The sequence below is a fragment of the Catharus ustulatus genome, chromosome 7 (assembly GCF_009819885.2).
Source record: "Catharus ustulatus isolate bCatUst1 chromosome 7, bCatUst1.pri.v2, whole genome shotgun sequence".
In the NCBI taxonomy this organism is placed as follows: Eukaryota; Metazoa; Chordata; class Aves; order Passeriformes; family Turdidae; genus Catharus; species Catharus ustulatus.
The window spans coordinates 17,565,834-17,585,630 of NC_046227.1; the positions used below are offsets into that span (position 1 = coordinate 17,565,834).

A 19,797-nucleotide genomic window follows, 5' to 3' on the forward strand; every position below is an offset into this window, starting at 1 on the left:
AAGGGAGATGGGGAAAAAGAGTGGAAGACAATTTATTAGTAAAGAAAGACATTTATTTGCAGGTAACAATAAGCTTTAGTAAAGCGAAGGTTTGGAAAGAAGAACATATTCAGAGTTGAAAGAAATATCCAAACTAATAATCAAAATATATCCGAAACACAGTTCTGAATAATTTTTTAACATTTTTTATTATAATTCACAATTTATCAAGCTGCTATTTTTTGTACCATATTGAATTTTCCACAAGCTTCAAATATTGTTACCTGTTTACTATCTCCACACACCATTTCCTTTTTTTTTTTTTTTTTTTTAGGTAGATGGATTTCTGCAAAACTATTAATTTTGATAAAGAATACATTTCTGGAGTTATTGTTAAAACTGTAAAAGCAAGATTGTCTTCATGACCCAGAGTTCAACTCAAAATTTGTGCAAGAAAATTTCAGTGGCTGCTGCACACAGTGCTTGGAGTTAACATCATTAGAGTCCAGGAGGTAGGAGTTAAACTGGTGTAAATTTCTTCAGCTCAAAATTTTAAGATTTTGCTTTTTTACGCTCTTCTTTTGCTATTGCAAAGAACTCACTTCATAGCTAGAACTATTAAAAAATACTAGAGAAAAAATATTTTGAATGTCATAAAATACTTTTAGACTATGAGAATCTGTTGTATATTATGGCCATGCTTCATGTGGAGGCTTCCAAAAATAGCTCAGCAGAAGAGTCTCTGCCCAGAGATACAAAAGATCTGAATTTAATTCCTGGTTCTCTCACTGATCTGCAGGGTGACCTTGGGCAATCTGTGTGCCATTTTCCTTCTTGCTAAAATGAAAATAATAATACTTATTTCTTTTGCAAAGCACTTCTAGAGTAAAGCATATGAATCGATAACATCTTCTCCTTAAGTATGTGAAATGGCAGAGGAAACTCTTCCCACTTGCATTAGTGTGCTTTTAGCATTTAGAAATGTGAAATTATAAAGATTATTACATAGAAGGGAGAAGCCCAGAAGTGTTCCCCTAATCAATAAGTTGCCAGCTGGAATGCAAAGGAAAGCAAGGTAATGTACCATTTAGTGTAACAAAGAAGAAAATATATGCTTTCAATGTGAGTATGGCATCTACCAGGGCAGTCATACTGTATTATCTTGCTGATTTGCGTGCTGGTGTGGCAGTAGAACAGTATAAAACACACAAACAGTTTGAAATCTCTACACTCGTTTTCAAAACTTTCAGTTCTCCTGGAGAGATCTGTCAGTTTAGGTAGAAGGGAAAAGCTAGACTTAAGTGCTCTGACCACGTGTGTGTGCCTTGTTCTGCATGTGGGGACTGACTTCCCCCCGGAATGCTGCTTTGCTTTCCCCAGCAGATCGCCAACACAAGCTGTCTTGGCACAATATGCTTTACAAGAATGACAGCAAGCACAATTTTTTGCTTATGTCCATAGCCTTGTTGACCTGCAGAGCCTTTTTGTGACCCATGTAGATGGATTCATTGAGCTTGAGTATTCATACATTGCTTGTATAATATCTCTCAGTGTTTTATATCAGCATTTTATATCAAGCACTACACAAGTCCAGTGTCATCTACTGTGCAGCCTAGGTGAGCCCTGGTAGTAATTAAAGTATTTTAAACCATCTGCTTAATTGCATAAAAAATACACTGATGAGCTTGCACTGTTTGAGTGATCTTCAGGAAACTATTAAGCTAAAGCAATTCCCTCTTAGCAATGTTTAAATAATTCACAATGTTTGTTCTGTGAATTGCAGTTGGTCTTTACACCATTTGTTAATCTTACTTGTAGCGGAGCTCTGCTTGCTGCTACTGAGCCAGAAGATTCTTCCTGTTCTCCTTCCCTCTACTTTCTCATCTCTGCCTGTCAAGCTCTTCACTGAAGTGGGGGCTTTGGGAGCAGTGCATGAGAGAAGCTGGGCAGTGAAATGCAACCCTCTCCCTCCCCAGCCATGCTTGGACCCTTGACCCTGAGTGAGGAAGAATCCTTGTGTTGCCTGTGCACTCTGACTCTGTGCCAAATATCTGCCCCTGCTCACTCAGGGCACCTCAGTCTGTTCTGCCAGGGAGAACAGGGAGATGCTGGAGCAGCATAACCAAGCTGCACTTCCAGCTTCCTTTACAGGTCCTCAGCCCTGGCTGAGTCCCTGTGGCAGAGCACGGGCATTTCCATGTGCTTTCTCAGGGCTGGCATTGGGTCATGTAGCCATGCTGCAAGGTGGGCCCTCCCAGAGAAACAGGAGGGGCTTCCAGACCCAGGTGCCTCAGGAGCCATTCAGCGGTGGTGGGTGAACAGGGACAGTGGTCTGACATTGTCACCTGGGGAACATTCCCCTTAGGGCTGCTGTGGAGGCATGGAACATCATGGCACGGTACAGCACAGCATGGTATGGCATGGCACGGCACAGCATGGCATGGCAGCTGCACATCCCAGCTCCTCCGAAACAGGGAGGCCCCAACTGCCTACACTCTGGGCTCTGCAGGCACAGGAGGCAGTGTTGGCCATTCCTGCTGCATCCCTGCCTCCATCACCCCTCTGCTTCTCAGCCAGGAAAAAGGCACTGCAAACACAGGAGAGAAGGCTACTGAAGATACAGGTACGAACTGTAGGCTAGCAGCCTGCTTCAGTTTTCATTAAAAGTAAATTAAAGTAATCCTTTCATAAGCATTGGAGATTGTTTGAATATTCCATCCCTGCCATGTGGGCAAGAGTCAGTGGGTAGTTTGTCCTGAGATCAAGCCCCACCCTTTCTATTCAGAAATCCCCCTTACTGTTTAATTAAACAGCCTGGATGTCTCCCAAAAGCCACCATGTAAGTATCTCATAGTCTGGATTACCAATATTAGGATAGTATGAGGTAGTACCATTAGATTATCTCAGCACAAACTCAAGTAAAATTATAATGTTTATACTTGATATATTATATTACTTGATATATATGCAAAAAAGAAATTTTGCTGTTGGGTGTGGTATAATGTTTATGATTAAATGCTTTATTCATACTTGTATGTCAATCTATTAGTGTGCTGTTAATTCAAATGTTACTATGATGTATTCTATCGCTGTTAGCACATTTATCACAGGTAGATGTGAAACTTAGACAAAGGTGTACATTCTCATTAATGATGAGCAGCCTATTCATCTTACTAGAGTGTAATTAATGTTAGTTACAATACTTAATTTTTCACTGTTTGTCGTGGTGCATATTTAGCATTTCTTCTGTCCTTTATCAATCTGCTCTCCTCTCACATGAGCACATCAAAAAGATATATGTAAGTATCTGACCTCTTTTGATGCCTAATTTTTATACTTTTCCAAGAACTGGAATATTTTTAATCTTATGCTGTAGGCAGCACAGTTGGCTAAAAAGCAGGCTGTGAAGTGTTGTCCATTGCTTTGGGGTTTGGGTTAACTTCATTTGCAATAACAATGTAAAAATCAGACAATGAAGTAAAGCAAGGCACACCATGAAGGCACAGGTACTGCTTGCTGTAGTATTGTGCTGCGCTTCTGTGAGGTTGCAGTGGTGCCAATTGTTCTGGATTTTCAACTGCGTGTTTTTTGTACTCTAAGGCTGTTACTGCTAGTAAAATATGCTGTGCGAGTAATACAGCTCCAAAACCAATAGAAGCATAGAGTATCTGAAAAGTGCAGGTTGTTCTGTAAGTAAGTGCTACAACAGCTCGTTGTTATACTTTGGGAGCATTGCTTTGTCAATAATGTTGTTAGCAGTACAGAGCCAAACCACAGCCCCGTGTGCAGTGGTGCAAGAGGGGAAGGAGTTATGGCTAATGTATCACACAGCAGGTGGGAAACAAGCCCTGCAGAGGTGGGTAAAAGGGACTGAGCATTGAACACACTCTCGGATTTGCTCCCCAGCATGCCAGTAAATCCAGCTGAGCTGGAATCCTAGGATAAGTCCGTACCTTTGTATTAGTCCCAGAAAAAAATACAATCACCCTAGCTGAAACCTGGGCATCAAAGCATTTTTATTTCTTGATCATCCATCATTCCCATTAGTCTGGATTGAAAGAGATCTGATCTTTTCATTAACTGTTGTTGAATGAAATTTATTGGGAAAAATATTTGAGTTGGGTCAACCAAATACATGAGGTGTAGAATGGATTTGGAATGTATTTTCTCAAAATGTCAAGGAACTGTCTCTGAGAGAAAGCACACCAATTCCTGTTAGTTTTTTAATTGGTGGATATTATGCTTCTAATATATTAAGAATTAGCTTTTTTTTTCTGTGAAATGACTTCTTTTGTAAACTGCTGTGCATGCCAGACATGAAGCTGATCACATCTCCAACATAATGATATACATCTTAAAATTTCATTCAAACCATCAAGGGCTTGCAGAAAAACATAAATCTATTAGAAAATCCTTAAAATAATTAATTTGTTTGCCTTGGATTAATCATAATTTCTTTTTGACCCACCACAATTGAAGTATAAGGGAATCCAACACAGGAATTTAACATATTTCACTATGAAAATTCAATTTGGACACGATTGCAAGTAAGTTTAATTGTTGTTTAGTATCAAATTAAGAATAAATACCCCAAAATTTAGGCATTTTAAACAAAATGATAGTTGAAGGTGCTCTGTGACTGAAGTATAATAGTAACCTGTAATGTGAACAGAAATGAGTAGAGTTTTATTCCATGCTACCAAAACAATGCTTTGTAACAATGACTTACATTTCTATGACTGCACCACAATAATTTTTACAAAAAAAAAAAAACACCTTCCTTTGAATTTTCTATGGCAAAAAGACCAAAAAGTTTTCCATCAAAAAATTCCTAAAATAATAGACTCTGACATTCTCCCTACTTATCCCACTGCCCTAACTCATTTGAATAGAGGGAATTGCTAAAACTAAAATGTCTCTTTTTAACAGATAAAGATTAAATACAAAGAAATGATGAAGTTGCCTTTAACTTTCATGGCATTACAGAGCTAGATATAACAAGAAGCTGTAAAACACACCAAAAAGATGAACATTTCACTCCATTTTGATTTGACCATTTTGCTTTCAAAAGGAATTTATAAAAACACCCAGGAACAATGAACATTTGAACTCAAAATGGTCCAGGTTTATTTTTACTCCAAAAGAAGAGGTCTCAATAGAGATATTGATTTTCTAGCATTCATCCAATATTGCACAGAAAATGGACCTGACCTTGCAATCCCTAGTGGAGACATGGAAGCAGTCATTACAGTCATGGTTCCCATTGATTTTAGTGGGATTACTTGCATAAGTAAAGGTTTTCAGGATGTGACCCAGTGTCCCATTAGCAGTAAGACCAAGTGTACATGGATGTCAGTCCCACTCCATTCAGCAGGATGCAGTTTACTTTCCTGTCCTATATTCATCCTATGATTTTATTCCTGCCTATTTATTCTACATACTTTTGTTTTCTGTCCCACAGAGCCTCATCATTATGTGAGAAGTACCAGTCAGTACTCCTGCCTGCCTCAGTAGTTTTTTTCACTGTATCTTCAAATGTCATTTTGAGCTCAGAGTTGATGCTTACACTTACAGATCTTTCTTCCTTTGGTTCTGTTGTCTATGATGATTAAAAAATTATTTTGGGCTAGGTACTACCTCTCCCTGTATTTTTTAATCTCTGGGACCAAATGAGAAGGAGACATTACTGTACTTTGCAAAGTAAACGCAGAGTAGTAGAAAGCTAAAAAACTCAAAGAGACTGATATTTTTCTTAACTCTCAGGAGGTTTCTTGTGCCCCATGGCTCCTATAGGAATGTTACTGCAAAACCTCACTGCTCAGATGGATAGAAATCTCTTAATCATGGCTTTAACTATACCACCAACATTTTGTTCAGGTTTGTTCTTGTGACAGGTTTGTCTTTTACCTCAAAAGGTACTTCTTCTTCTTCAGTATTTCCCCACTAATGTAGCTATCATACATCTTTTTGTTTCATTAATTGTGAGCAGGGTGCAGGAGAGATGTGCAAGAAACAGGATGACTCCATGTTTGTACAGTGCCTTGCACAATTGCCCAGTCATGGTTCAGGGCTTCATAGGCTGACTTTGTTTCAGCAGTGAATAATAATGACCCTCCAGAACACACTGCATGCTTTATTCCAGATGGACACCATTAATACCTTCAATTTTCATTGAAATGCAGAGCTTTAGAACAAGAATGTTAGTAATTGATTATTTTTGTCAGTGGTATTTTCAAAAGACTGAAGAAATTAAATGTACAGTATATTTTAGTTAGCAATGATCATTCTGTTGTTCCATTTGCAATGGAAATGAGCATATAACATATTCATGTGTACAGATAAGGAAAATGACAAACATTAACATCCCTTGCTCTATTCATTTATAATATCCAGTTTAAAAAGAAATCCTTCCATTCCATAGTTTTTAGTTTTGTTTCTGTAGCACAATGCAAAGCAACAAGAAAAAGAGACAGAATTAATGGATAAAATACATTTAATTACTTTCTAAGCAAGTTTCCTGAGAATGAATACAATCTAAATCACAAATTCTTCGCAAATGTATCAATTAAAAAGATATAATTCCATGGTAATTTTCTTTTTAGAGCTTTATATGTGTTTTAAATACACAGTCGCTCATAAAATCAAATAAACCAAGAGTGTGTGTACACACACTTGTATTTTTGTGGCCAAGCAGCCTTTGATGTGCGACTCAGCCTGTTTAAGCAGACTGCAGTGTTTGCCTTCTCAGTGTCAGTCCATTTCTGCACAATTTAATCTGCCACTAAAGAGAAGTTTTTTGTTCTTATGGGTATAAAACAGTATGCCAAGGATAAATCGGTGTAGCTTGCCTTCCTTAAAATTTTAGGCACAACCTGAAAGTGCAGCTCTTTCCTTTTCTCATCTCAATGGGATGCTAACCTAACAATCACAATTTTAGGACAGGGAAATTGTTTTGAGCAGAAATAAATTGTCCTGCCAGTATTGTTTCATGGGGTAACATTAAGGGACATTGGACCTGGGGTTCACAGCTTATGATATCTGGTTTTGGAGGACTGGGGTGAAAGTAAGATCATGGAGAGAAAGAAGAGGAAGAATTAAATATGAGTTCTAGATAGTGCAAGTGAGTTGAAGCAGCTCAGCAATAGACATCCCAGAATCCTGCAAAGAGGCTTATTCTCCAACTGCCTTCCTTGGCGCATCGCCATCTCTTGTTGGAGCCCCCGAGGAATTGTTCTCTTTAAGTGTGGATTCCCTTTTTTCCTCTTTTGTTGAGGTATCTAAAGATATTGGGCTTTAACTTGTGGCTTATATTTGCTGAACAAAACAGAAAAAATATATCTGTGGGTTTCTTTGCAACTGCCAGGAAAGAGAAGTCCGTTATTTGTAGCTCTAGGGGAGCAGCAGAGGAGGGGTCTTTCTGTCTGCGTTCCAAGCCTGGGGTGAAGGCTATTGTGGTCTGGGAAGGGCAGGTCGGGGCAGCCACGGCTGCAACTGCACCAGGGCTTCCCAGGAAGGCTCAGGCTGGGCATGGATCTGTGTGACATTCGTGCCTCACCTGCTGTGAAACAGAGCTCAGCTTCTGATCTCAGTGCATGCAAAGTGAGCTGCCCCTCAGGAATATGGAGCTGAGACTGGCGTGTCCACAGCCCTCCTTCCCCCTGGCAGCACCTCAGGGCAGCTGCAGAATGTATCCTGCAAATGTGGCTGCAGAACAGCAATGCCACAGGTGAAAAATCCTTGTGATCAGATGCTCCCCATTGTGACCCTGAACAAGTTAATCACATCACTCCTCTTGAAGGTTCATACTGCCACAATATAATTCATGTGGGCCCTTAAAGATAGATGGAGACGTCAGCTATTGATCACAAGGAATTGCTGCCAGTCAGTCTTTTTGTTGGTTTCCATCCTTGTGATGTGTTTTAAAAAATATTGTATGATTCAAAATTATACCTGTAAAACCTACAAGTAGAAAATTACTGTGTGCATTTATCTTTAATAACAACCTTGCGAATATTTATAGTACTAGTAGAGTAGAATGTGTTATACTAGTTTATTTCCCAGCCTGTTTTAAATGATATTATTCATTAGTAGTTGTGAAGTGGTATGACATATTTTTTATGTTGCTTGTTTGTAACAAAGGTTCTTGATACCTTTTCATAATGAAAGGGGATAAATGCTAACATGGAATATGGGAAATTGTGCTTGCAAGAGCACAGAGTTGTCTTAGGGTATTAAATTAGCATTTGGTACTGCTCTGCTTTGTGTGCATTTCTAGCAAATGTTTCAGCTACAAATCACTATAATACACCTGTATTCTGGCTCTTCAATTCATACAGCATTTAAATCCTGCCAATACTGTGTCTTATAAATATAAATATGCAATTTAATTTAATTCAAGCATGCAACACATAATTTTTCTTCTAATTAAAATATGATATTGCAATATGGGAGCTGCCTGGGGCAAACAGGACGCAGCAGATTGCCAAGCCAAAGGGAATTCTGAGACACCTCAGAAGGCTGGCAAGGGAAGGGACCAGCCCTCTGAGCCCTCAGTGCAGGGCACCAGTGGTGCTCTGCCTGCAGGCTGTGGTGTTTGTGGAGCTGCAGGTGCAGCCTGGGCTTGTTGGTCCCACTGCAGAGCCTAGCTGGATGCAGGAGTCCAGCAGGCACAATCCCTGGTGCTGCACTGCCCCTGGTACTGCTCAGACCCTGGTACTGCTCAGACCCTGGTACTGCACTGCCCCTGGTACTGCACAGCCCCTGGTGCTGCTCAGACCCTGGTACTGCACTGCCCCTGGTACTGCACTACCTCTGGTACAGCTCAGCCCCTGCCCGGCCACTCCTGTGCGAGCTGGCAGAGGCAGCAGGGCCGTGGCAGTTCTGCTGCTGCAGTTGGCTGATATGCAGCAGAACCCAGATCGTTCTGGGGAGGAGGAACTGCCCCACAGCAGCAACTCGAGGGATTCCTATAACGCTTTCTCAGAACTGAGCAAAACAACACGAATAGACCTTCTGCATAATGATTCAAAAACTGTTAATGGCCATCTTTAGTAACATAGCAACAGCCAAACCCTTGAAAAGAGGAAGTTTTCATTGAGAAAGCGTTTCATTTTAAACATTGAAATTTGGTATAATGTAGTGTATGAAATAAGTTTTGAAAGGAAGCTGATGATTAAGAAGAAATGCAGTGGGCATTTAATAAATGGAGGAGCCGCAAGATAATTAACTGGCATGCATAAAGATTCATGCTTTATACCAAAATTTTAATTTTGCACATAAATGTGCCTGATGTAGGCAGCATTTAATCACCTAGCTGACAGGAGTAACTACTTTCATTTAACCTTGACTGAAGATCATGAATTCTAACAGGTTTAATTGGATACATCATTTAACAGAATGAACAGAGCAAATTTTTCTCAATTCATAGGTTCTGATTGACATGCACCAGCAATAAGGCGTTGCACAATTAAAGCTGATCTGTATTCCTGGCCTGGGCAGCAATTGCCATAGTGATGTGACACTGTTTGATCACTGTGGCACTGAAACTATACTGAATTTCCCCTTGTTTTGAAAAGGGCAATGCTTTAAAAAAAAAAAAAAAAAAGGAGAGAGAAAGATAAAGAGATTTTGGCACTCTTTTTTTTTTACATTAATCACATTTATATGCACAAACTGTAAGGGAAGGAACTTGTCTTGTTATCAGTAACTCAGAGGAAAGAAGGAAAAATGGTTTATTCTTTTATCCATTTAGCACATTATTTACAGAAAGTCAAAAATGTGGATAGTCAAATGACTTGTAACACATTAAAGGCCTGATTGTTCTGGGCTTCCATTTGAATAGGAAGTAATTCTGTGCAGCTCTGTTATTCACCTGCAGGTTGGCCTCTCTGTCCTTGCCTAGATCAGTTCCACATCACAGATAACTTGCCAGCTGAGTAAAGGTACTGAGAAGGAGTGCTCCTGTTGCAGTGAGGTAGAAAAGGATGAGAGGGAAGAAGTGGTGCCCAACAGTAAGCCGCTAGATACTTTTCCTGGCACACAGTGTTTCATATGATAAAACCTTAAAAAAATACGTGGAGGAGCTGGCAACTTCCAGTTCCCCATATGGCTCCTGCCAGCACTTTTATTGCCTCTGGCACCTTTCAGAAGTTCTGGGTTTGACCTTTGGAATTTTTCTTCTATTGTTCAACCATAAACATATACCTACATATTCATGCACACACAGACATATATATATATACACAAATGTGTTCTTTTATGTCTTCCACTTAATTTTTTTTCTTCCAGTACTTCCTTTTAATTTTTTTTCTTTTAGAGGAAGGCTTGCCAAACACTAAATGGTCTGAGGGCAGAGAAGAACACAACATGTTTCAGCTTGGCTCAGTAGAGCCAAAACTGCAGTAAAAAATTCCTTCCTAATTCCTGAACGACCTCTAAAAAATCTTCAAGCAAGTCCTGCTCCCCACCATGAGCATTGCAGCATCCATGCTCAGAACAGCAGGTAGCTTTTCCACATTTTCTTCTCTCAGCATCCCCTTAGCTTCAGTGCCGAAGTGCTGGTCCTTGATCTCACCTGAAGACAAACCTATTGCTATCCACCTGACAACCTTAATTTCTGTTTAAGCAATGTATATACATATCAATCAACAAGATTTGTAGGAGTGCATTACAGTGGAAGACAGAAATCTTGGGGAAAGCTGGAATCCTGACTGGCTCAAAGACATGAACTTTAGAGTCAGGACAACTAGATGTATCAACAAATACTGTTTTGGTCATTTTAGAAGCCTCTAAAACTCAATTATTGGTAAGACTTTCCTCTGTCAGAGGTATTTCCCACATGATTCAGAGACATTTGTCAGTATAATTCATCACTCACTAACATTTTTAAGTTTCAGGTAAAGGACAGGATCACATCCCCAGCCTCTGCAGCCACATAATGTGCCTTGGAACCAGAGCAGGTGCTTTTCTTCATGCATGGCAAATTTTCAGCCGACACCTGGATGTTCCCTGTGCAGGAAGAAGAGGCAGTCAGCATACCTCGACCTGGACAACAGGACATTTCTAACACAGCTCCCCTGCATGGGGGGACGCAGCAGCAGGACCAACCTGTCCCCACTCTGCCCACCCCTGAGCCCTTCTAGGATGCATGGGTGCTGCAAAACTGCCGGGCCCTTCTTTAAAGGGTATCTTTGGGCCCATTTAGAAATGCTTGCACTGTAACTACTCCAAATTTCTCCAGACCTTCCCAATGAAGTAGCCATCTATCCCATCACACAGTTCCTTTCAATGTCCTATTACACACCCAGGTTCCACCTCATGGTGTCCTCAAGGCAGGAAGAATTTAGGCACCCACTCAGCATTTCTCTAGGGAGATTCCCAGGGCTCCCCTTGGCCTTTCCCAAGGCTGCTGTTGGCAGCAGCACAGCTGGGATAAAGTACAGCCCTTTTCCAGGAGCCCTGCTCAGCTCTGACCTTCCCTGGGGAGTACTCCAGAGTTCAGTAGAGCTGCATGGACACATATTTGCCAAGCTGAAGGGAATACACATTTGCTGCTGGAGAGAATAATTTCTCTGACTGCCCGGATGGCCCCAGCCACTGGCTCTGTTCAGAGGCACTGAGTGACACCATTTCTGGAGTGCCCTGCTATGCTGGGGCCTTACAGCACCCTTCTGACCTTTCCTTTTTCAGCTGCCCAGCCAGTTCATCCTCTGCACTCAGAGTCATTTGGGTGCTCTGCCCGTGACTCTCTGGAGTTGCACAGTGTTCTTGCCTTGTCTCCATGCTCAGTCATCCATGCTGAATTATCTTCTACTCCTCCCTCTGGGAATAACCAGGGCTTTGACCTAGTGGGACTGTTTGTGTGCTCGAATGTTTTGATGTACCAGACACTCAGCTGCTTCCTTCCAAATCTAAGGTGGCTGGGGATTTCAGGCTGTTTTTAGAAACAGCGAGTGTACACTGGGAAGCATAATCTAACTTAAAAAGTCAGCAAAGGGCAATGACTTGTGCAAGTATTTTGTCTATCATCTTTAAACCCTTCTGTTTTCTATAGTTTCCAAACAGCTGTCTTTTCAAGTTTGGGATGTCCTATGTAAGATACACAGTTATAATAAGAAATATATTTAATTTCATTTCAGAATCCTCAGGGAGAAGGGGCTATTTCTTTTTTACTGACTTAAGATAAAGTTTGTAATTTCATTTTGAAAGTTGTTCTGAACATCTGGGGGAAATCAGAAGACTGGCCCCACTTTTCCCCAGGTTTTCCTGAATCCACATTTGGACCACAACCCAAACAAAATTCTGAGCATGGTTATAGTTTACACCTTTCATGCACTGTGTAATTTAGCTTCCAGCAACATAAAATGGGATGGCAGAAATATTTTTATGTGTCCTTACAATGTCCAAAGTTGTTTGTAACTGTTTTTATTAGAAGGAACCAGACACAATCCTGGCTGCCTTAACCACTGCCTTTGAGAGAGCTACAGCTGAGAAAATCCGCTGCCAGGAAGAAGTGAATAGAACTAACAAGGCTATTGAGCTGGCCAACAGATTAGTGAAAGGTCTGAGGTGAGGTCCTACAGGGCAGGCTAATGAAGCAGCCTACAGAAAGCACTTCTTTGTTATACACTACTGATCTGGCAATAACAGAGGCACTTAGCAAAGAACCTGATGAGCTGAAAAAATTATGTCATTATCATTCATTTTTTTCATAATAGAAACATGGTTTTGACCTTTGCATTTTCTTACCTTTTTGCTTCATTGTGGTATATCTTAGCTGTAAGATTACCTGGTAACTAACCTATCCTCAAACATTAAGGGCAGTAGTCGATTGTAGATATTGACAATGACAGCAATTTATTAAAATGCGATGGCTATATTTGTAACAATTAAACAACACTAATGATTCTGCCCAGGACTGGGATACACAGAATCTAATACAATTTGCACTAGTTAGTTAAGCAATATGATAATTCTCTAATTATCTTTCTGAGATTTGCAATGGGTATTTCAGGAGAAAATAAATAATGGCAAACCCATCAATTATCAAAAATCCATACTGTCTGTTGATCCAGGCTGGCTCAAGGGAATCCATACTCACTGATGGATTTTTTCATTTATCATTCATCTACTGGTAAGACTGCTTTTTATACACACACATACATACACTTTTTACAGATACTTTATTTTATTTCAACATTCATTTAGGAAATCTCTCATGGTGTCTCACTGCCATTAAAGGTTTTGTCCTCTTCTACCCAATACTTTCAAGCTGAGTTTGATGACCAAACACATAGTGAACAGCAAAAATAGAAGATATATTTGTTATTGAGCAAAATTATATGGCTGAATGTAGCTAGTGGAACTTAAAATATAAAACAGGGTTTAAGAATTATTTCCTGAATCAATAGAAAGGATTTATTGACTAAAGGGGAGGGAGGGCAGTGCAGAAGACCCATTGTTTCTGTTTAAGGAAGCAAGATGAATGCATTTAAAATGTTAACATCCTGGCTGAAAGTGTAATGTATTTTCGTGATTAATAATGCCTGTAAAACTAAACCATGTACCTAATACAGAATAATAAAATAAATAACATAGCAGATCTCTTTAAAGTGTGACAATAAATGATTGTTCTAATATTTTCTTCCACCTAACATATCATATTGTTTGGTTCTCCCATGTGCCTCCTGCTGGGCCTGACAAGTGCTGGAATAGCATACGTAGAGAGATGAAAGGCAAAGTGTGGGTATGCTGGGGGGGAGGCATAATGAAAAATAATCTAAAGGAGGAAACAGAGATGAAAGGAAAGAAGGAAAGTTGAGCCATGCACTAGATGAAGATAGTAAAATGAGTTTTAATGGAAAGTCCTTCAGCTAGTACCTCCCAAAGCACCCATGAAGAAGATGACCAGCTCGACAGATTGGTGATGGGAAATAGAATTCATTCCTGTTTTTAGCTTTACCACACTTGGTCAAAGACAGTAATAACCATATGACAGCTCTTCAGTGACTTATGGGAAAAATCCATTTTAATATAGTCTCTGGTAAACAATAGGTCACTGTTTACTATTAGCAAACAGTGTAACACTGACACTGCTCTACTGTCAGTCCTGGCTGTTTCTTTGCCTTATTTTTACAGAGAAGACACTCTCTTATTTCTCTATTTGTATTTGCTGTGAGGAGAATTTCTTAAGAAATACAAAAATAAAATTATTCACAGCATTTTTTATAATAAACATGCAAATGTTTCTTTATTAACTGGTCCTTATATACACAACTTTACCATGACAATAATAATAAGTGACCAAATATGTGAGTTTTCATCTAATTCTTAGGGAAAGTGTTCACCAAATAGCAGAAAAGCTGATCATGTCTAGCCAGGATCCCAGGGAAAAGCTTGTATCAACTGTCACGTCAAATTTCTAATTGACTTTATGGCATAAAAGATCCTGCCCAGAAGTAAAAAAGAAAACAAAATTCTGCCTTCTCCTGTGAGCCCTGGCATGCAAGGACTGTTTTTTGGGTGGTTGCATCAGTAGCTGTTACTCTGTACCAAGGAATTCTTTGCTTCTGACAGGTGCCAATTATGTTGTGGACATCTGCCCTGAAGGCATTGAATCAAGCTGACAACTCATTTTATATCAATCAAACAACAACCATTTTCAATAATTTCCCATCCAGCTGGGACTGAATTTGCACAAGTGATCTATGTATTAGAGACATTACCAATCCACAGAGACATTCAGAACCATGATTATGTTCTGTTTTCCCACAGAAACTCTTGCATCTGCACGAAAAAGCAACAACTTTTTCCACTATGCAGGAGGATGCTGACAACTCAATTTTGGTCACTTGCTGCCAAGCTCAACTTGCAACAGTCAACTCACGTCACATTGGAAGGGGATTTTTTATGTCCAGGCTTGCCACTTGCAAATTCTGTCTGTTGATCCTCTAATTAATGTGGATCTGTGAATCTGCAAGGTAATACTTTAGCATTCACTACCGTTTAGCCACTGTAATGGGTATTTTTTAAAAAAACACATAGTAAATGAATGGGAGTTTTAATCCTGTTTTCTGTGTAGAAAAGGAGAGCGGGACTTATCACCAAAGCATTATTAGGAACAAGAGAAAATATGACGCAGAAATGTTCCAGATGGTAACATTTCTTCACTGTGATAGTTTATTTTCAAAGTGGTACTGGCATGAGCCCAAATCTCATTTTGCTTTGTGCAAATAATACCTTCTTCACATATATATATATTTTTTTAAATACATGGTTAATCAGAAAAATGCCTGACACTGATTCCATTCCCTCTTTGACCCCTTGAACTGTGATGTTGCTTATACGAATTCCTTCAAATACTTTATTTAATAGAACAGTACATTTGGAGGCAAGGAATTGGTAAAATGTTCTTCTGGAAAGGACCAAAACATTCCCTTTGCTAGTGTTTGAAGTACCTTTTGCTGTCTGACTGGAGCTAGAGGTGACAACTAACCCACAGACCTTGGGAATATGGTTAGCCAGCCAGAACAGTAGGCAGGCTCACCTTCCTCTTGTATTCTGTCAAGTGCTGTGCCCTGCTGTTTGCATAAGGGGACCAGCTTTTATTATTCTACTCTGTCCCTGCTACTGTGCACCAGGGCAGCACAAAGCAAGATTTAGTGCTTGGATATAGTATTTGCTTGATAGCAATTGTTACAGTTAAGGCTGCACTGAGACTTCTGTCTTAACCTGCTGTTCTCCCATGCTCAGAATATTCTTAAAAAAAGAAAAAAATCCCTTTCATCTGAAATTTTTCATGCTTGTTATCAGCTGAAATACGATTTTTTTTTTTTTTTTTGGCAAGGCTGAATAAAATTCATTCATTCATATTTGAATTATGCAAGGAAGTGGGTGTAAGGAGAAAGGTCTCTTTTTTTTTGCACATTCATAATTCACAAAAAAAGCTGCATATTACAAGCTGAAACTTTCCAGGTGGCTAGTTTTGACTGAAGGGTAGTCTTCATGCTAATTACAAAGAGAGAATGACTGAAAGAAAAATGAAAGAGAAAAATTAAAAATGACACATATTGTGATTAACTCATTTGTTTTGTAGGTGTGTCATACAGAAGTTACATTGTGAGCCACTTAGAGCAAGTTTAAAGTAACAATTTCATTTAAGTTAAGATGAACTACCATAATTACATAATATCAATGTTTTGTGCTGCAATTTCACTAAGAATCTCCCTACAGAAGCTGTAGAAGCTTTTACTTATGCAAATGTGGAAGCTCACAGTGAAATCAGAGCAGAATCTTATGAATCATTAACTTTGGCCAGAAAGTCAGTCTGGGGAAGGAGGGAAAGGCGTGCAGAGGCAGCAACTGTCCCCTATGCTCTGGGTCTCCCTGAATGCTGGACTGCTGAGGAAAATAAGTCGGGCTTTTTCCAGTTTCTTCCAACTTAATGCACTGACTGTCAGGGACAGCAAACCACTAAAGCTTTGTTATTCTCTTTTCCTTGGTATATTCCCATATACTTGTGGACATAACAGGCGGCACATAATCCAACCAGCACTGTGTGACTCACCCTCCATGGAAACAAAGGATTGCTTCAGCAGAAGGTACCTGGGCAGCAGAAGCTGGGAATGTTAGAACAGTTTCCCTTAACCCATGGAAAAAAGGTACTGTGATATGCAGCTCCATGTTCTCATAAAACACCTAGAGATAAAATACAAGCATATAAATAAAGCAATATAACTGTAATTTTAAACATCTGGAAGAATAACTAGCAATGGTTCACATAGTAATTGCTGGCTTTGCTCCACTTGGAGCAAAGATGAGTTCAGAACTTCCCCATTTCTAAGTTCCCAGTAACCTCTTGGAGGCCAAAGAAGGACTGTTGGATTCAGTGCAGGAATCCTCTTCTTTTTTTATCCCTTGAATTTTGGGTGAAGTGAGGACAAATAAATTTTCCCAGTGATGCTGAGTTTTTTCACAAAAAAACAAGTGAGTGAATTCTGAGACATACCAGCTTCTGCAAGTAGAAATTTAAAACTTAACCTTTATTATTCCAGGTCCCTATTCCAGGAACAAAAGGTCTTGATCCAGTCACTGAGTGGATGGATGCTAAAGCAATTGCTAAATAAAAAAGTGACAGCAGTGCCTGGCAGTAATACGGCCACATAAAAAGTCCCTGGTCTTACGTTTACAGTCATCGTCAGCATAAGACCAAATCCCAGTACTGGGGGAAAAACTGGATAAAAGTCACATCTGTTTCAATATATAAATTATCTATTTGAATCAAAAAAAGACAAGTGCTAGTGAGAGTAAAGCTGATGCAGAACCATGAAGGAAACATGGCAACTCTCTTTCTTCTGAATGCCTGATATTGCCCAAGGTGTTAATGCCCCAGCCACCATAACAGCTTTGCTCAAGCCCTTTCCTGCTTTCCATACATGGCAGTATAATGAATGGGATACTGTATACTGCCATCATATCTCTTGTCTTTCACCAGCCCCATACTGGAATGACTCTATAGGTGTGTGTCACACTGCAGGTATTTTTGCTGGTGGTCCTGTTCTGACAGAAACTTGGATGAAATTATTCATCTTCTACTTAATTCAGTACATGCAAGTTATGTTCAGAGTATTTTTAATAGTCTGTTACTTTATTCATCAGGTCTTTCTCTGATTATGTTCTACAAGTATTCAAAGTAGTTTCCTCTGAAAACTCTTGCTACACCTATATGACAGCTACATTAAGTCACAAGGATTACAGTGCCCAAGATGTGTTGACTCCAGCTGGATTTTAACTTCTCTATTTTTCTTATCTTATTTTCACCCTTGCATGAACTACAGTTCAATGACTGCAATTTGAGAACTCCTTCCTATCTAGCTGAACAATCTTCCCCAAGACACAACCATCCTGATGTGCAATCACTCAGGAGACATAATCATTCACTTAGAACTAAAATAATTCTCCTACCATTTGCTCCTTGCCTCCATTGTACCCTTTTTCTCTGATTTATTGCACTATATTCCTTATGGAAATATTTTGACATCCATCCCCTCTATTCAACTCTTATACCCACCCTTGGAGGGAGTGCTTTGAACAGAGGAAGGCCAGGATGAGTGTGTATCTCATATACTAACCCTTTTATTCCAGTGTCATTTCCCCCACCTCCTCATTATATTCCTGAGCCCTTCCCCTCCTTCTAGTTTAGCTGTATCTACTATCTCTCCTGGAGATAAGTCTTCCCTTTCCTCCCCTGCCCCTCTAGCAAATGTCAGAAAATAATTCCTCACAGCCTCTGCTACTCAGGATTGTGTCTGAATATAGGGATCCTGAACCCAGCCTTGTCTAAGCTCTTTACATCACTTGACCCCAAAAAGGTTGCCACAGGACAGCACTTACCTCCAGCACAGGCTGGAGAGAAAGTGCTGTTAAGGCACTGAATTCCTCCAGCTCCGAGCTCTGCAGCTTATTTAGAACTGCAGGAAAGAATTTAGTGAGCCAGAGCACTGAATTTGTTACTTGTTAAGCTTAGTCAAAATTACTATGAAATTTCTTAATTAAACAGTTCAAGCTGAGAAGCAAAATACTTTCTAATCCAGCCACCACAGTGCCCTACTCAGTCCTGTACCTTTGTCTCTTCTTTCTTGCTGCCTGTTGGTTTTGCTTGCTACGAGTGTCCCCCGACCCCCACACGGCATCGACAAGCAGAAAGCTCTTTATGCCAAGTACTGACCTAGTGCTGTGCACCAGCCCAGGCTGGAAGTGCATCTTGAATTTCTTGCTCCCCTGGGAGCATTTGATTAAAGGAGGATTTTCATGGTGTGTTGAGATTCAGAACGTGGCTGCTATTCAGTAGCTGCTGGTGGCAGTTCTGAGCCAGAATACACACTGGGGCTCTGCTCCTTCTGTGCCCATAAACTGAGTCCTGGGACAAGGAATTCTGCACTATTTTCCCCAGTCTGCAGAGGAGCATAAACAAGGCTCACACTTGCTGCCAGGCTGCTGTTCTTGCACTCGGTTTCACCAGATTTTCAGTGATTCTCCACAGAAGAATCTTCCACACCTGCTCTCTAATGTGTCTCCTACAGCTAAAGAACTTGAATCAGCTTCACTCTTACTCAAGATGTGTGAGTTTGGAAACAGGACATTTCATGAGTGTCTGCACACCTGCACAGGGCCCCAGAACAGCACTTACAAATGCAGGAGACCTCACAGTGTATTGTGCTGCCTTTTACAGACCTCAACAGACTCAGCCTAATTCACGAACATACACATGTGCTCCTCCAAGGAATACACAATCTAAATAAATTTCTCCTATTATAAATCTTGAGAAACTTCTCTATAGCCCAGGAGATGGCTCTGGAGTAACAACACAGATGTGTACAGTTGTACAGAATACAGTTCATAATTACGTTTCTTTCTTCTCTTCCTAGTAACTGAAGTTTTAATTGATAAAAACTATGCTTACAATGAAGTAGGAAAACAGAATATTTTAAACAGAGGTATGTATTTTATTTATGTCCTATGGTTTGATTTATGGATTTTCAAACTTACTACTTCAGTCTGAACTCATAAAGCAGAAAAATTACTTTAAAATTAAGTTGACAGTACTTTAGGATGAATTATGGATACTTTTTTGGCTTCTGACAGTAATTTGCTTTGGGATATTCTCCTGGCTGAGAAGCTATAAACAAGACACAGGAGCAAAAATATAAGCAAAGAAAAGAAATGCAACTAAAATAATTAGATCAGCTATAGTATTAATCATTTTGATGCTGAATTTGGGTCCTTTGGGTCTAACCAGACTAACTGTATTTATTTCATAAG

At 39.8% G+C, this 19,797-nt stretch overlaps 2 long non-coding RNA genes across 2 annotated transcripts in view; one reads left to right on the plus strand and one right to left on the minus strand.

Annotated features, from left to right (window-relative positions):
- The window catches only part of LOC116998968, a 34,070-nt gene extending 14,598 nt beyond the window's left edge, over positions 1-19,472 (plus strand). The window contains exons 6-10 of the long non-coding RNA XR_004418498.1: positions 314-491; positions 2,345-2,602; positions 10,295-14,957; positions 16,509-16,637; positions 19,404-19,472. This is a non-coding gene — a long non-coding RNA (uncharacterized LOC116998968). The remainder of the gene's footprint in view (positions 1-313; positions 492-2,344; positions 2,603-10,294; positions 14,958-16,508; positions 16,638-19,403) is intronic.
- The window catches only part of LOC116998969, a 35,440-nt gene continuing 25,337 nt past the window's right edge, over positions 9,695-19,797 (minus strand). The window contains exons 5-6 of the long non-coding RNA XR_004418499.1: positions 16,544-16,674; positions 9,695-10,986 (exon numbers count right to left, since the gene is read on the minus strand). This is a non-coding gene — a long non-coding RNA (uncharacterized LOC116998969). The remainder of the gene's footprint in view (positions 10,987-16,543; positions 16,675-19,797) is intronic.